Here is a 17,708-nt window from a genome sequence, read left to right as displayed (position 1 = left end):
ATCATCCACAGAGCCCATCAGTAAACTCTGGAGGGCAAACAATCTCCCTAATTGAATTCAATCCAGCCTCACCACAGGAGACACCGAGGCTAGTGGCTCCATTCAGTATGGAGAGGGTTGGCGGATGGAAGTGTGTGTGTGTATATGTGTGTGTGTGTCGGCTAGATGAGGAGGGGAGGGCTTTAGCAGGCATGACAAGTGAGCGAAGAAAGGAAAAGGAGATAAGTAAAAGAAGCAGAGAGCAAACAGGGTTGTGGAAGACAACAATGACAAACAGACAGTGAGAGGAGAAAGAGCTCGGTGCGTGAAGGTTTTGTTGGTTGGTGGGGGGGTGTTGGTGGGGAGGGTACAGGGAGCAAGAGACTTGAGGCGTAGAGAAATGGAAGCCAGCTGCGCTTTTGCATGATTACACTGAAAACATCATTTGCATCAGGGAATGAAATCCAAACACGCTCTGTAGATACGTATGGTTACCGACCAAAAAGCCCTCCTTGTCGCTGACGGCAGAAATTAAAGGCTTACCAGTGATGTCCCGTAGATTTGCATATGAAGATGAGTACCTATCCTGAATAATTTTCATAAACATCTTATTGCACACAAAGAACAAGCTCAATCGGCCAACATGAATGCTCTTCGTTACTGTGCTGTGTTGGGGGAAACTGCTTATGCACATAATCTAGGGTCTATTGTGTATTCATGACACTTTCACCTCACAAGTCAAATCTGATGTTGTCAAAAATGGTGATAAAATTGTTCAATACCTTGGTACGAGGTGTGTGCTTCTTGACGGTTCTCCTCAAAAATCCTGTATATCACATTCCAGATAATAAAACCATGTTCCGTTCTGGAAGAAAACAGAGAGAGGAAGCAGGTTAGGAGACATAGCAAGCCCAGTCTTGCATCTGTAAAACATGGCAAACACTTATTCTTTCAAAATAGGTGACAGGGGACATCATTAAATAGTTCAGTAGGAGGAACTTTTTAATGTCTGCCAACATGAGTGAGTCACCACTGAGAGGTCTGTGCATATGTAGGACATAGATTTATTTAGAAAAACTCCAAAAAAAAAAAAAAGCTACTAAAAATAATCGTGTTTTAATGCCAGATGTGTCAGTTTGTCATTGCCGCTTCAGATACAAGTTCTACATTTTGGTCTCTACTCGCTCGACCGTCATTAAGTGGCATCTTCATAAATTTTTCAGCTGTTGTCTGGTTCCCACACTGGCGATAGAGCCTGATTGCCGCTGTATGAAGTGCTATTCAGGTCACATCAGCTTTTAATGGTTGATTTATTAGGGCCCAACAGGGGCTTGGTGATAGGCTGCAGGACAAAGAGCCTGTTTTAAACTGCATTAACACTCTGCAGTAAATATCCCATACAACATTAGCATTTTGATGACCGCCTCCCCCAGTCACCTTTTGCGCCGTCTCGTTCACCCCCCCCCCTTCACATTTTGCTCTCCTGCTCTGCCTCTTCGCCTTCGTATCAATCCATCATTTCCATGGGCCACTTTCCTTCTTTTAGCCTTCACGTCACTCCTCTCGTTACATTTTTCACTCATCGTATCCGATATGAACCTTTGCCGGGATCAAATCAGTGCATACAAGTAAAGAGGTTATGTTTCATTATGGCTGAATTAGTGAGTTTGACAGAGGTAAAGTCAAATTGCATTCAACTGTTCCGTCCTCACCTTCAAGGGTCAAAAAAACACGTCACCTTAAACCCCCCCCCCCCCTTTGAATGCAAACTAATTAAATCTCACTCGCAATCATAAAAGTGATGAGCACCACTGCTTTTGTAATTTGTGTCTGTGGCAGGTCAGGGTCTTGAATAATAAGCCATAATTAAAAAGTTTTAATCAGTAGTACTTTGTTTACAACGCGAACGAGGGAGATATTGCACCTTTTTTTTAAATTTTTTACTATTATTGAAGCCGTCACATATCAGACAACCCAATTATTAACGTTTATGTCAATAAGTCATTAACAAAGCACAGACAAACTAAATTGAGTGAAAAACATGTCCCTTTTTTTTTTGTAGTGATCATCAGGTTTGATGTTGTGCATGTGTCCTTGATGAAAATGTTTTTTGTTTTTTTTTCAAACTGTGCAGAGATACTACAAAAGGAAAAAAAAAAAAAAAATCTCAATTATATTGCCAAACTTCCAAATATCATCTGGGCACAATGGACGACCGAGCTTGGCTTCCGAACAAGCGCTAGGTTCCATGCTTCATCAAATCTGCTGTTCATTATGTTTGATCAAAATTGAGACTTTGGCAGAGAAAGCAGATGCCATAGGTCAATTCAGCTGAACCGCTGAGCTAGTTTGGTCAACATAGCATCTGCCAGTCATTTAGCGAGCCTGGAAGTGTTTGGAAAGGAAAACAATCACACCATATTGCAACAATCCTAACCACAAACTGTTGCAAAAAAAAAAAAAAAAAAAAAAAAAGAAAAAAAGGAGAGGCCGAGTTCACGAGACAAAAGAAAATAAAAGTAATATTCCAGACATTTAAACGGCCAGCGCTTGGCTTTCATCATCTGCTTAGACCAGACCCCCTTTTTTTTGTTTAGATCTAATTCATGATCATTAAAGCAAATGTTACAAATTGAATGCTGCCTTCACGCACGTATTTACCCCTGTATCCAGTGACGCCCGACTCTCTGATCTTCCTCACTATCACAGCCAAACTCAAACCTGCTCTCTAATAATCATCAGTGTTAAAGCACTGGCAGTAGAGCTGAAGCTTCCAAAATATCTTCAAAGGGTTTTGGACCAGAGAAATGTACACCAGGCAGTTCTAGGCATTCAAAGTAACCCTGTACCCTTAATACTAGCGTGTTCATTCCAAAGATATGCAATTTGCTTGAAGTACTAAGGCACGGATGACCCAATACTGAGTGAGATAGATGCTTATTAATGCAAGGTTGTTCATTAATGAAACTGTAGAGTTACTCAGGGCTGTGTTAAGTTTACACTGGAGTACAAAATAGCTTGCAACAAGGTTTCAGTGTTATCCTTGAAAGAGAAATCTGGTAACCTCCAAAGTCAGACCAAACCTGTTTTTGGTTTAAGGCTGCAACTGACAACTTTCTTTATAAATTAATCTGCTATTTTTTAAAATTTTGCTGAATTAGTTGTTGTGGTCTACAAACAGTCACAAAATAATGAAAAATTCCTGTCACTTTTTCCTGAAGGATAACATCTTCAGTTTTTTTTTTTTGTCTAGACAAAAGTCCAAAACCCAAATATGCAATCTCCCTCTCTCTTGCTAACTCTCGCTTCTATTGGCAAACTTCACAACAATAACAGCGGCACATTTCTAGCAGGCAACTGTCAGTTTCGCCGCCTGAAATGACGACCACCGCTAACAGATTTTATAAAATGGAGCTTAGAGGAAGTTCAAGCAGGAAGACTATCTATTACTCATTCAGTCATTCTCATTCCTTTCTCTCTGTCTCTCTCTTTTCCCCTGCTTCTCCTGCTCACCACAATTCCTATCAGCCTATCATGTCTCAGCTGCCAAACTTCAAATCTGTTCTTCTCTCCGTCACTGTCAGCTGTCGTTTTCGGTGCGAATCGTCCTCAACCCCGTTCAACCTCCACTTCATCACGTCAACACCCGGGGTCTGAGATCACCAGAAGCCCCGCTCTTAATTCTCATCATCCAGATCTCAACATTCCCTTATTTATCACCAACCATCATCTTATGATGATGATAAATACTCTCCTATTCTACTCTCGCCTTCACTTCCCCCCTTTATAAATATAATGACATGACAATGGGGTCTAATTGCCAAAGACTTTTCACATTTTCACCTTATTATGAATGTTCAATAAAAGTATCACTTATAAAAATTGAATCTCTCCTCATTGAACTGTATTAACTTGCTAATTAAGCTAACATTAGCTCCATGAGTTGGTTGAAAACACCATCTTCTGCTGACATATTAATATTTCCAGCTGACTCATTAGCAATTAAGCAAGTGTAAAGGGGGTCGTTGTTAAGCACTTGGCATGATACTGTGCTATACTGAGAATAAAGTAGTTAAGCAAACAGTCACTTGAGAAGAAGGGCATTTTTCCTGTAAAATGACTTAGCTGATTGATTGTAAATCAAAAGAGATGCCAATTCATATTATGTTAATTGACTAATCAATTAGTTGACATAATTTAAAAAGGATGCAGAAAAAAAAAAATGGTACTTATGTTATGGGTTAGCTTGCTATGAACTTTTCGCTGGCTGCTAAGGATATGCAACCAGTCAGTATTACAGAGAACAAAGAGGTAATGTGAAAGATTTTTTCTTGACAAGGGAGCCTGCCAGGATCGCTAAGTGACAGATTCCCCATTACTGAAATGCCCAAGAGGAGGTATTTGGCAACCTGATAGCATTAGAAAAAAAAAAAAAAGTCCTAGGAAGAAATTATTCGGCCTTTTTCTTTTCCACATTATCTACTGTACTGAGTTTTTAGTTCCCATGGCGGAAGGAGTGTTTTCTAAATTACAAAGTGATGAAACACAGACAGAGTATCCTGCTTTCACTGCCACGAACTTGCACCCAAATTTGATTTCACACTCCCAAAAGTGATTCATTACAGCGCAGTGTGCTGAACATCGTTGGTGAATGTGGTCACAGGAGCAACAGACCATATGTCTGACCACACCCCAAACATGATGTAGGGTGTAATTGTGCCTTTCTTCCATAAAAAATGTGGAGTTTCATCATCCTTTATCATGTTAGCTTAAAATAGGAAGAGAAGGGTGAGGTGTAAATATAATTTTACAACAATCTAAGCGATCCTTCTCTTGTATTTATGTGCATGCATTCTCTGCATTGTAGCAGCGAACTAGCATTGCCCTGACTTCTACTGTATGTCTCAATTAGCTCACAAAGTCACATTGATGAATAGATCGAGATGTTGGAGCTGGTCATTGTGGACTTAGTTTCATCTAAATAAGTGTATAAAATACTTGAATGTAAGTACAATATGTTTAATCTGAAAAAAAAGTAATTACACACTTGATCAAAAGCATATGAAATAATTATTAGCTCAGGGTTTTCCCTGCCTAAAGAGAGCAGTAGAAAATATTACCAAACAGAACAGAAATGAAAAGCAAAATATGACACAAAAACCCAATTAATATATTTTTGTGATATTTCGTTGTGTGCTTCTCCACAGCCTGTGTTGCTGTGCGGTTACCTCAGCCCCAGGCTTTAAGGTAGACAACTAATCAAGATGAAAAGCACTGGGGCATGAATTTGACCAATTGAAGGAAAGCAGGGCAGGATGAACAATACTCGCGCCGCCTCAAGGCAAAAGTTGCATATTGTCGTTTTTTGGGCATTCTTGAAATACATTTGAGGCTGGAGTACCAGCTTATCATTGTTGCCTACGTATAAGAAAAAAAAAAAAAAACTGTCATGAAAACAAAAGCACATATGAAAAAGCAGCGGACGCATGCAGCCGCTGTATGACTGATCCAAGTCGACAGCCTGTGGTGTGTCTCTATAAAAGCATTTACTGAGGCATAGCACCGTGGCCTGCCCAAAGCTCATCAAAGAGTGGCTTATTTTATCAGCCAAGTGGAAAATGTGCTGAGAAAGAAAGGGAGAGGCAATAGTGAGGAAGTCAGCGAGAGTAACTAAGCTATTGTGCCCATCGCTGACCCAAACACCCGTGTTACAGTAGTCACGGGCGCTCACAACAAAAGCCTTAATCGGCGGAGCAGGGCTCTAAATTAAATGACCCTGTGGTTGTGACACTGTAACTGACAAGCCAGCCTGTGCATGCTGAGGCCAAAGGCAAAAGAGATATGGCTAATGAATAGAAAATGTATTGAAACGGTGGCATCTTTTACAAGTGGAGCCAACCCTGAGTAACCTACATACTCCTGAGTGAAGTATGCGCCGTTAGTAGTAAGAACTACTTACAGTGTTGAAGCTATTTCATACTTTACACAGACTTTCAAATAAGCTGCTCTCAGAGAAAGAAAAATACCAGGCTTCATGAAGATTTCTTGTGCACCCTCAGGTAAACTGCACTTCTAGTATAACAGACCATGACTTTCACCAAATGTAACTATTACACCTTAGAAGGACACAGGCTACGTACGTTTTTTAAATGCTTAAATTGTACCAACACTTCAGAAAGGTACAGGCATGGGAGAGTAATTCATCACTACATCAAAGTGTGAAATACAAACAAGCCCTTTGTTCACGACATGTAAATTTAACTAATTAAATTGTGCTGTTATTATCAGTTAAGTAACCATAGACAGTCAGGGAGTGCTCATTCGGAAGGAAGGAAAAGCTTACCAACCGAAGTCAATGGGCAACATTTATAATGCATGGGCAGCATCCCTACCCCCAAGGGTCACATTAAATTCAGGGAAGCTGATAACAACAGACTGAGGTCGCTGGCAACTGCAGAAAGATTATGTATAGTTATGTGTCTGCTTTCTCATTCCTTAGCCTCACTCTAATTCTCTGCTTCGTCACTTTCTCAGTATCCACTTGTCTCGTGTCATGGATTCTTTCCCTCTCTTCTCTCGACATCTCCACTATTAAAGTCTTTATCTTTACGTACCCCCCCCCCCTTCTCCACCCCCCACCATCACCCCTCAAGTTCCTATTCCTCTCTCAGACTCTATGTTGGCATACCAATGAGAAGAAGTGATGAGGGACGTACAACGCAGAACACTACAGTCCGTCCCCGGAAGACTTTCTTATGCCCGGACCCTAATTGGCCTTAATTAGAAAGGGATGAACCTTGGGATATGAGTCTGCAGGTTATGATGTATGTATGTATTTATATATGCAAGTATGTGCTCTCCTTTGCGTGTGTTCCTGTTTATTTTAATTTATATTTTTATACGTGGGTGTATGCAAGCTCATGTGTTTGAATATTTATGTAAATATGGTTTTGTAGACCATAGATTGCTTCTTAAACCAAAACGAGATTTCTATTATCACATAATCTCAACAGCAATCCCAGCTCAGAGATTATTCTTTATATCTTTGGCGCCCGATACTAAATGCATGAAATACATTGTCAGAAATAAGCTGTCAAAATGCTACACATTCACACAGCGATTTTCCCTTCATCTGGGCCATGGAGCTGTTTACCTTAGCAAGGGAATATCATTATGATAATCACGCTCGTCTTTATTTGGAATACATACATATTCCCACCACGATGACCAACCTTGCAGCTGAACATAAAAGTCAATAGAGAGGAAAATTGTATGGGTGACACTAGTGAGACTTGACACCATAGGTCCTTCAAGAAGGTGTACGTTGTGTGCAAGTACAATCAGCCATTTAACGTTTTCTTTTGATGATAACGCCATATGGAGAGGCACATTTGTTCTGTGGAGGGTTACCGGTCAAGGCCATGGAGAGGTGTGCAGAGAGACGGAGAGGATGTACTTGAGATGAGTGCCGCAAGACATCAGAAAGGAGGATTACCTTCAATGGGTCATGAATGATATAGTGCTCTCCAAATGTGTAATTTCAATAAAAATTATGTCATTCTCAAACTCATTTTAATGTAAACAAGGACTGGAACTAGTGATTTTTTATAAAATGTTAGAAAATAAGGAAAAATGCCTATTGTAAGTTCCCAGAGCCCAAGGTGTCATCTTCCAACTGCTTATTTTGTCAAAGAAACTGTTGGAAAAACCCAAAATGTTTTGGTTTATACTCATATAAGACTGAGAGAAAAGCTGCAAACTCTCACAATGAAGAAACTGCAGCCTTATTTTTCTTTGATAATTGACAATTATTGGGTGATCAAAATGGTTTTAATTCAATTCTGTGAATTGACAAATCAATTAATAGAGTAAGCTCGAATATCATTAACTGATTACTAAAAGGGTTGCTGATTAATTTTCATTCAATTAACTAATCATTTCTGTTTTAATTCAACCCAAACTTATTTGCTACACATGAGGAAGGGGCATTTACTAAGCCCCCTGTATAGCTTTCCTCTCAAAAAACAGAAAATCTGCAACTGATTGAAGATGTGGATCGAGTTACAGGTAGTTTACTTCTGAACCCTGTTTCCATGTGCACCCCGACCAACCTCGCTGCCCTTGCCCTCCCCACCCTGACAAATATGGAACTTGACCCTTTCTGAATTCTGAGGCCAAACTGCACACTGAATATAACCTTGGCATAGGCGAGGGGAGTGAAGTGTGTTTCCAATAAACTCAAGTCTTTGAGTGTGTGTGTGTGTGTGTGTGTGTGTGTGTGTGTGAATGAGCATGTATGCATGCTTTGTGTTTATGTGAAATTCAATTGCGTATGTCTCTGTGTATACATGACTTTGTCTTTACATATGTCCACCTAATCGTGAGTTTATTTGTTCCTATATGACTGCTTTTAAGTGTGTGTGCCTGTTTATGTGTGTTTGTGCGCATGGGTTCAATAACCATGTGTGCAGCCGGGGGGCTCTGGAGTGTCTCAGCACCCAAGGCGCCAAGGACATGGCTTGACAGGTGTGTGTTGAGGACCTAGTGGTCTGCAGAGGAGGATCGGGCAGCAGCACAATGTGCCCATTCAGGCCTGGAAGGAGACAACCGAGATATCGCAGGACCCCTGTGAGGAGGAGAAGGAGGAGTGGAGGGGGAGTGGTCATCTAGGGGCACATCAACATTTCACTGTGCCTACAAAGAAAGACATAACTATAACTGCATTGACACAGTAATGGGTTGTCTGACCTCATGCTGGGTAGCTGTCTACCAGTTTGTGACGGATTCAGGTTTGCTACAGTTCCTATAGTAGACAGAGAGATTCCATTGTAATGGGGTGAGTTTAATGTGGAACTATAGATATAAAAAGGTGAATTTTGAGAATAGCAGTGACATTACGTAGGCCAAGATTGGAACCACTTGGACGACTTGACAGTGAATAATTTTGAGGCTTATATACTGCACTACATTATATAGAACAGTCTGTTTTTATTACATTTTCCCTGGTATGTGCCAAATCTGTCCATGGAAAACAAACCATTGAAATCAAGGAGAGAAAAAAAGACATTTGCTTTTTTCTTAACCGTCACTGAAAAACCAATGTCCACCATCAGCCAAATGCCACTAACAAGTGTAACTGGTTTGACAAATTTCCCATTTGGCATTCATTCCCCATTTACAAGAATAAGTGACCATTCAGGTGGTAAAATATTTTATTATCTCTGAAATTAATAACCAGTTGGGGGAAAAAGATTTTTTTTTTCTTGTAATTTGAGTAATTTAAGTACTAAGACATGCATGTGCACGGTCACTGAATTATGGGTTCAAATATAGCTCACTGCATACCAATGCACACGCGGACACACAGACACATACTATACACACAAAGAAAGAACTCACATGACAAATCACTGCGATACACAAGCTAATGGCAGGATGTGACAGAAATGGCCGCTGTCTGGAAGAATTACATGGCTGTGTGGTCCATACGTCCTTAACGCACGTCTGACAAGAGCTTTTAAAAACACACACAATGCCACCAGCACTGCTATCCATGCAGAAAATTGGACAGCCATCCTTCAGCTCAGACATAAATCTGTGGGGTAGCAACACGCATCGGAGAGCAATATAGTATAGAATGAGTCTCTGCTGAAACCAAAAAAGTAATTGAATAGAGGATGAGTATAGACAGAATGAGATGAGAGTCGAAGGAAAACATGTCGTATGAATTTGATGCTCTGTGAGAGAATGCTTTCAGGAAAGATGTAGCGAGGACAAATCTGCTCAAAACAAATAACCACCAAATCATCACTGAAGAAAGAGGCGGCTAAAAAATTGGGAAATAATCAGGGAAATACAGAATTTTTGTTGCCAAATCTTGCAGCACTTGTACTCTAACCCTAACACTTTCCACACCTTTCCTGTAAGAATTCCTCCACTATATCCGGTTACACAACATATCCAACATCAGCAAGATAACCTTAACCTACATACTGGCTGTTGCCATATACTACACACCAGAGGTCTCTCCAGCAGCAACCTCTGAGTCCCAAGGCACTAAATCACATTTGTAGAGTCATATTAAACACGTAGCCCTGAGGAGAGTAAAAGCTCAGCAAAGAATGATAGGCATCTTTCTATCACTGAAAGCCTGCACTGCATTATTCCGTGCTAGTGGCTGATGTGATAGCATGTGGCAATCGGCTGCTTTAAAGTTACTATATGGGCTGTGGAGACGTGTTCAATTCTTCTTGGGCGCAGGAAGAGAAAAGGACAATGTTCTCATCAGGTCACCTGCAATGAGCAAATGTGACTGAACTGAATGGATGGGGAAAAAAAGAAATGGTGGCTAGCTTTGCTTATGCATTGCCACAATGTAGGGGGAAAATGGTTGGCTTGTTGGCAATCAGTGTTTGAGCTGAAAGGGCTGCATTGACAGAGGGAGAAGGGAGAAATGAAAAGCGTGAATGTTCAACAATATGTGCTTTGGCTGGCAGTACAGAACAAGGTATGGATAACCTTTATGCTATGCTCTTAAAGCACGCCTGAAGCCTCCTAAATCCCACCTCCAATGTCAGACTGTCACTAGAAATGTCAAATTTAGTCATCTGAACAGGGATGCGACTGCCGTGCAAGAAAAAAAAAAAAGGTTGGCTGGGGTTGTGAGAAGAAACCAGAGACAATCATAATGGTGAGCAGCAGTGTGCTGTCATTACCAGTGCTCAATGCTCAAATGAATAGGGAGCTGCATACTAATGGAAAGCCAGGTCTTTGAAGCAACTAGCATATATTCACACTACTCTCCTGCTGGTAGCTTCTAATTTGGTACGTTGCAAGTACAGCAAGAGCAGAGTCGTTGCCACAGCTGTCTAATTTTGCACATTGTTCTATAATGTTTTATTTGTGTTCTCAGTGAGTATTGGAAGGATTTCACTTATGCAGTGAAGGATATTTTATCCAAAGTGATATCTCAACATCTAATACATGGATTGACATGAGATTTTCTACATAATGGTTCCAACACAATGTTTGCTGATCCTCTGACTTTTCCTATAGCATCACCATTAGACTGACTTTTTTGGTTTTGGGTGAAATTTCTGTACCAGTGGGTTGACATTGGCCCAGACATTCATGTCACCATGAGGATAAATGGTGCAAACATTCTTCTAGTGTCATTTTCTGAAATATTGATTTGTCCAGTATTTTGGCTTAAGACCCATTACTTGCAAAAATTATGACATTCTTATCAGCCTCAACTGTACTTTGTGTTTCGTGCTGATTAGCAAATGCTAACAAACTAAGCTAAGGTGGTGAACAAGGTAAATATTATACCCACTGAATATCAGCACATTAGCACTGTCATTGTGAGCCTGTTTTAATGATGACGTTAGCATATACTGTAACTCAAAGCACCAAGTCAGTTGACTTGAAATGCAGCAATGGCTCCTGAATTTGGTATCAGTTCCCAAAGCTGTTGAAGTGATACCTTTGACCTTCTTGCTTTTTACCTGTTATGGTTTGGCATGTTGTTTTTGTTAGGTCTTCTAGGAATCAGGTCGGGGGAGTCAAATTTCATTTTAACTGGGCATAATAACTCATTCCAGCTATCTAGTGAAGGTAATAGTATAGCAGGGCACCAAATGGCAAACCTTCCCACAAGTCACAGAAACTATATATGACAGTCAGCATATTTTCTGGTTTCTGTTACTTAGGTCATGTATAGGTCAGGAATGAGATTTTAGAATGGGGTTCGGGGGGCATGAGATTGGTTCAGCATATTTTGCATGCCATTAAAATTGTATACGGCTCAACAAAAACAAACTGCCAGTGCATGGTAACAGACACAAGGAGACAGATGGCTGCCGGAGTGGGGTTTCTTATGCATGACGAATTGTCGCATCTGCTGGTGTGACTGTGCAAGGCTCGCGGTCAGGGGAAGTTCTCAAGAAAACAGGAGGAAGCGTCATCTGAAAACAAGCAAACAAAAGCCAGACTGGCATCTGTTTCTAAAGTAACTGATCTTTTTTTAGTTCAGAGTCATCTGCAATAGCCAAGTCAGTCAGGAATCCTGCAGGGACCTGAGGGCAATCAAGGTGGCAGTCATTCTCCCATTACCCAGGTAAGGTGACATTCTGCCAAAATAAAGGCTTAAGATCACTGGAAATGGCACCTGAAATGGGTATAAATCCTTAGGGGAAACCTGTAGAAAGAGCTTAAAGGATCCATCCGCAAGCCTTGCCACACCTTGTCATCCAAGTTACAAAAATCCACACCGAAGGTTGGCCAAAGTTTGTCAGATGTCAAAACAGAACACAAAAACCATCAAAACTCTATCAAGGTGAAGTGCTTGTGTGGCCCCTGTCCAGACCTGCCTGGGTTCCTATTCAATTCAATGGCATTTCCTAATTGGATGTGAGGGATGGTTTGACGTACATGCTCTCATTGTATTAAAAAGAAAGCAGAAAAAAAAGGCCATGCATGGAGCCCCCCATCCCCCCCTTGTTTGACTGCAGCAATAGAGAAGGTTACAATTGTCTCTCCCTCCCTCCAGTACATCCACAGATGCAGAGAAAAATCGATGCACAAAAAGCACTTCATTCCTGCTCAATTTCATCCTTTACTGCCAGTATAATTAAAAGTGGCTTCTACCGTCTTTCCAATCCAAATTTCCCTGTCAGCTGGAGGTAGCCTGCTCAAAGTCATCGGCGCTAAATTCAGGAAAAAAGCCTTCTCTTGGGACTGTTATGACATCTGGTATGCAGGACTCATGCCGACAGTATGGAAAGTCGGGTTATTGACATCTACACTGTGGCAATTCACTGGATGAGAATATGCACTTTTTTTTGTAGTGATAGATACTATACAACAGGGAACAACCAATCCAACAATGGGAAAAGCAGTGGAAACACTTTATTGAAAATTTCAGGGGGTCCTGTTTAATTATGAAACTATGGCTATTTGGTTTTTTTCCTCTTATAGACCCAATCCAACTTGGAAATTGTGGCTGCAACAATTGAGACAAAAACTTATCAACAACAAAGCAAAACCTCTTTTGTAAAAGAAACCCATTCAATACTATTTCTAAAGCAACATGAAGAGTATAAATAATTTCACACACTCTTTTGGAAAACACACAGTTTCCTGCACTGGTAACATCAGCTGAGAGACAGAAATTAGCAAATTACCTGTATGTCACGGCTGCATCCAAGCTGCTGGACCAATTACTGTATTTCTGCTCTGTTGCAATTGTAAAGGGCTCTCCAGCTGTGTTTGACACAAAGCTGGCTTAGGGAGGCTTAATACTGACCAAAAACATAAACACGATTACAGGAGCCTAACCTTTCACGGCATCCGTGAGTGACAACAGAACCTCTGCTAAATGGACCTTTGGTCTGGAGCCGCCAAAAGCGGTAGAGTGTGTCTACCGCAAGAAGCTTTGGCTATCGCTGTCGCTTTGGGGAAGACTGAACAGATAAGAAATGGTGGAACAAAGCAATCCTTGTTGTCTATACCAATCAATAATGGGCTGTTCATTAGAAGAGACTGTATAGCACATGGAATTAACAGAAAGGACAATGCATTAAGAAAGAGAAACCACAGGCACGGGTGTAATGAAACTGGATTACAGATAACTCCAGCATTCCACTGATGACTTCCAAGGCAATAACTACACCTACCTTATTAATCATTATGGGCAGAAATTCCATAAAGGGTTGACCTACAGTGACCTGAGTGAGCTCATTGTCTAGTGGCATGCTGCAGTTTCATATTTTCCATGTGGAACTAGTATGGCACTGTGTTAAGCTATTTGCTCGATGTCAGCCTGACTTTTAACAACATTTATTATGTATGAGAGGGTAAAAGGGGTCCATGAGAAGATTATAAAAGCTTAACATTTTGATGAGATTAATCTAGCTATCAATCTTTGCATGCATACAGTAGTGAATCAATTATAACGTGGCAGTCGATGAACAAATAACATTTTTTTATCTCTGTGACTGTATGTTCTGAGCTGCTTGAGAACCTTGAAAACTTTAATTGGAATAAAAGCTATTCCCGCACCATTCACCATATGAAAATGTATATCATGAGGTAGGCATGTCAAGTGTACTATTGTGGGGAGGAAGAGGGGGGTGGCAACTATCAATGCAGCATCTGTCAGAAGATAGAGTATCACTGTGGAGAACAGGAAGGGAGTGGATGTCAGTTGCCTGGAGAGGACAATCTGACATCTCAACTCCCACTGTCTGTCACTCTGTCTTCCCAATGATGTATGGATGTTCTATGGTACTGCTCACCCAGCAGAACTAGTCAATACTACCATGCCGAGGAATGCTATAGCGAGACAATGGGAGACTGTGACCCTTGTTATGGAATGACAAAACTCTATGAAGGTGGAGGGGAAAGGAATGGGGCTCAAAAGGGGGAGGGTGTGGTTTTTTTTTTATTCAATATCACATAGTCAGCAATCCTGTGGTGGCATTTGAATGTTTAAACGTTAGGAGAACATCTTTTCAAATGCTGAAAAAAGCTAATCCAGATCCATTTACAGAGGGAAATTTTTTGGTTTGGTTGTGTTTGATTTATTGACAATAATCTAATATATTTATAAAATACAACATATATCATAATTGGTAAGGGTATAGAAGCATAAAGTCCTGGATATTTTCCATCATTATCCCTAGTGTTTACACAGTCCACCAACCTTTATCATGATGGAGACTGCTATTCAAGGTGTGACATTAAGAAATGGCGCATAAATTAATGCAATTATTAATAATTTTACATCGTACATTACAGGTACTGTTTATAGTGTTTTATACTGTGAACTTCTGCTTCTTCTTCTTTTCACTTGGATTACTATATTTTACTTTTAGTTGTAAATTGCAATTATATATTTATATTACCTATCTTTTGTGGTAGTTGTATTTTTCTCTTTCTTTGTATATATACTTCTGTTTTCTCTTATCTTCTATCTTTTGATTGTTATGCACCACAACACCAAGGCAAATTCATAGTATGTGCAAACCTACTTGGCAATAAATCTGTTTCTGATTCTGTATTAAAAAAAAAAAAAAAACTAAAATATGAGAAAAAGTATATTTATGAACAGACAATCAATATGTTTTCAAGGAAGCGGACAAGGTATAATTGACACCCGTAAAAAGAAATGAATTAAAACATAAAACATGCTATCTAGCAGCCATTTGCCATTGAAGTGCTACCTGGTCTACAGCTATAGTTTAGTATGGTTCATCCTAAACACTGGGTAGTGAGCCTTGTATTCTCTAAGTACACTTCAACAGATTCCACACATTAGCACCTCAAGGTGTATTTGCCATTAACTGGAGGGTGGGCTCTGAACACCAGCTGAAATTTTCAGTCCGCTGAATGAAAAGTTCCATCCAGCCCTTGAACCAAGGTGATGTCCCTGCGTAGGCAGACAAGAGGAAAAGACCCCCCGTTTTCTAGCTCCTCACCCGCGGGGGCTCTGTTCCTGCCTGCACACCAGCACCGTTATCTGCTGCTTATTATTTGGCTGAATGAGCTGGAGCGGGGCTCACGGGGCTCGCTTCTGACATAATGACTGATTACAGTCTTGTGGCTCCCCTCTAAGAAATCCCACAGTTGCCACCATTGCACCGCAGCGGCTCAGCATCACAGGCAAGACCAATGCACAAGCAGATGAGGGGGGGGGGGGGGGGGTTGCTGGTCTTTTCCAGTGACAATGTTACTGCTACCCAGTCCTCAAGCTGTCAGGACTGACAGAGACACTGTTGGACCCCTGGGTCATCAACATGCTGCCTTGTTAACAACTGCTTCTTCTAAGTAAAGGGCTGAACTGGGAGTAACGTTAGATATTTCTATTTCCACACTCCAAGAAACGTGACTAAATAATGATCCATGTATCACAATTCGCTCTTGAATATTAAGGCGCACATTTGCCATTTCTCCTCCCCTGCAGAACTGCGATACATACTAATGCATACAGACATTTAAGCCCATAAGGAGTAATACGTGTAACATGAACCATCCATACCGCACAGCCTTATAAGACACCATGCATCCTTATGAATGTGGTATACAAATGCATGCAGGTATGACAGCAGTCTGAAAACAACACAGAACAGGCTCTGTCAATAGCGACTGTTTCCAAACAACGAGGAGAAGTCATTCTGTCAGCACTTTTCAAACGCCAGCTTTCAGGCAGTCAATTAAGTTCAAGGTGAGACAAAAATGTGTTGTCATTTAAACGGTTTTGCTCCACTGGGGCGGTGCATCAATTCAGTCATCTCCATTCCAGAGGTGACAAAGGGCTGGCAGGGAAGTTTATATTTGCTAGTGGATACACAGTTTTCTGCTGTCATTATAGCAGCCTGAGATGAAGTGGGATAGCAGGTGTACGCAGCGCCTAGATTTAAAATGCACCGTTCCCGTGAGCAGGGGGCTCATAAAGACGGGAACGAACAAGAGACTACTCTATCGGAGCCCGCTCTGGCTGAGGCAGTCAGCTCTCCCAGATCTCAACCCCCCACCCCTCCCCACTCCCACACACCTAAATCCAATCCTATGCTATCGATTAGGAAAATCAATTTGGTCTAAGTCAGAAGCACAGAGGGAGATGCTGAAATGCCGCAATACATTTTGAAGTCACAAGTGGAATCAGATTCTGATCAACACACAATGAATACACCCTCTTTTAATGCATGACAAATACGCCTTCTCTTAATTAAGAAAAGAGGAAACGACCTCACATAATCCAAGCATAAATCCTTCATTGTGGAGTTATCCACCTGTATCAAAACGCTTTAATTATCCGCCTGCAAAAAAAAAAAAAAAAAAAAAAAGAAAAACGCTTATACCCTCTGTAAATCTTATCAAGTATGATAGGAGGAATGGTATTTTAATTTAAAAACATTCAGCAGGATATTGTAATCAACATTTCTGCAAGGCATTCATGCTTTGTGTTCCATTACAAGCTCTTTTGAACTGGAAGGCTGAAAGAGTGGCAGGATTTCATGCAGAATGAAAACATGTTTTAATGGAATTTTTATCCAAATATAATAGTGAAACAATATTACACTTTATGTTCTTCAGTGCGCCGGCATGTTTTAAAGATACTGAGGAGCTACAGTAACACTTTTAAAGGCATCCAAAAAAGTTCTATTCTGTATCAGTCTTTTACCCAATCTACCTCATTTGATTACTTTAACAGAACAAAGCATGAATACAAGTGACCAATTGGCATTTTTCTGTTAAGAACATTACATAGTGCTTTACTATAGGTTGAAGGTGCACTTTAGTGACAGCTGGTATAAGACTGAGGGTGTAAAGTTGCTCTGCACAAATCTGAACCTGATATTTGCAGATACAGCAGACTGTGAACAAGGAGGCTATCTTCATTTCTCTTTGCTGGCCAATTAGTGGTCAGATCAGGAGGTCCCAATGGTTTAGGGAGGCGTAAATACTAACCGTCATTTCCATTCATTTGTATGCGGCTGCAGGTGCACTACCTTATTATGTATTCAAGCCCAAACCTGCCTCCCAAACAGGCCATAAATTAACTTCTTTTAGAGCTTCAGTCTCAGAGAAGCATTGCATCTTTGTTTGAATTCTCTTCACTGGTCTAAAGTTCAGGGGAGGGAAAAAATACCCAACCTCAGAACAAAGAAAGGCCGTCAATATTGTTGCAAAAAACCCGGTTTCATACTGTAAAATGCACATAGACA

General features: G+C 40.7%; 1 protein-coding gene across 16 annotated transcripts in view; it reads right to left on the bottom strand.

Annotated features, from left to right (window-relative positions):
* LOC121888982 (adhesion G protein-coupled receptor L3-like) overlaps positions 1 to 17,708 on the bottom strand; it is a 244,565-nt gene that overhangs the window by 192,877 nt on the left and 33,980 nt on the right. For all 16 annotated transcript variants that reach the window (XM_042400642.1, XM_042400643.1, XM_042400644.1 and 13 more), the window contains one exon: positions 762 to 844. The gene's annotated coding sequence lies outside the window, so the exon portion shown is untranslated. The remainder of the gene's footprint in view (positions 1 to 761; positions 845 to 17,708) is intronic.

The sequence above is a fragment of the Thunnus maccoyii genome, chromosome 22 (assembly GCF_910596095.1).
Source record: "Thunnus maccoyii chromosome 22, fThuMac1.1, whole genome shotgun sequence".
Classification (NCBI taxonomy): domain Eukaryota; kingdom Metazoa; phylum Chordata; class Actinopteri; order Scombriformes; family Scombridae; genus Thunnus; species Thunnus maccoyii.
This window is presented reverse-complemented; position numbering and strand designations above follow the sequence as displayed.